This window comes from Seriola lalandi, unplaced genomic scaffold (assembly GCF_002814215.2).
Source record: "Seriola lalandi dorsalis isolate HSWRI2012SDOR001 ecotype SW California unplaced genomic scaffold, Sedor1 jcf7180002054864, whole genome shotgun sequence".
Lineage (NCBI taxonomy): Eukaryota > Metazoa > Chordata > Actinopteri > Carangiformes > Carangidae > Seriola > Seriola lalandi.
Genome location: NW_019525417.1, coordinates 3,040,418 through 3,041,789, shown reverse-complemented (window position 1 = coordinate 3,041,789; position 1,372 = coordinate 3,040,418).

Here is a 1,372-nt window from a genome sequence, read left to right as displayed (position 1 = left end):
CCCCCCCCCCCCCCCCAACCCGACCCCACAGGAAAACAATGCTTGTGATATTATTATATATCTGAATAGGCCTAAATACTGTCCAGCCATAGAGGACATAAAAAAAACATGGAGCTTTGCATATTTTAACTAACTTTGCACTAACAATGTAATATAGGCTGTCATTATAAAATGTGTAAAATAGAGCAAAGGGAGTGTGCTATTTTAAAAATTCACTTGAACAATAAAGATCAGCTAATAATGATACAAGCTAACTCTGCAGTATCTGAAAATATGTAACTATAATTTGATATAACTTATAACCTATTTATTACAATGTAGCTCTTGACATATCTTACCAAGTTATGAGGCTGCAGGCAAATTTAAAATAGCCATGTTTAGCACATTCTGTAAGTCCATGTGAATATATATATATATATATATATTTAAAAAAAAAAAAAAAAAAACATCTAACATTAACAGATTTTTTTAGTACGGTAACTTAATGCAAATTTAGTGGCAACCATCAGTTTTATTTAGATGTTTCAGAGAGTCAGTAGCTGAGCCTGAAACAGTCCACTGGGCAGCCTCACTGCACAGCAGGAAAACAGCAGCTCGGAGAGAAACAGACTCCAAATGTGGCTGAGGCACGATGATAAATGCATTTGAAGCTTCGGGGATTAAACGACTCCATGCGGCTCGAAGAAAGGAGGAGAAGAAGAAGAAATAGGTGTTTTTCGAATTATTAACTCTCTAAGTCAATCAGATCCACCGCTTAGTGAACTTTATTCCCCATTCATCTCCCTCACCTTTCCCCGACTGACAGGCAGGATGAATGTGTCCCTCGGTGATGATAAAAACCCTCTTGCGGTTCGGGAAAAAAGAGGTTTTCAGCTCGGTTGTCGCCAGCCCGGCGGGGGGCCACATTGTTAGAGGAGAGTCTCTAAAAAAGAAATATTTGCCTGGCATCGCCACAAAGTCATTCGCAAATGATGCATGACAGTTTGAGATTGTGAGCTATAGGAATTATCGATAACCCGGTTCTCTTCTGCCTCGGATGTAACACAGATGACTGTCCACACTCGGAAATAACGTCTAATGTCGCAATTTCTTTCCTTTGCTTTTTTTAGGCGACATAAAAAGTCCTTTGGATGGAAGTCTACTTTACTTTTTAGGCATATCAGTGAACACTTCCGGTTCTCCGATCTGATTGGATGTGTTGGATTTTAAAAACGCAGCAGTGTACCTGACACACCTGCGACCGCATCACTTTTTGTTTAGATATTAATGCGCTACTTTAAAAACCACTTCCTCTTGCTGCCACTGAAGTTATTTAAGAACTGCATTCCTACTTGTCGGAAGAATATCATTTAAAGCAGCAAGCTTGCTAATT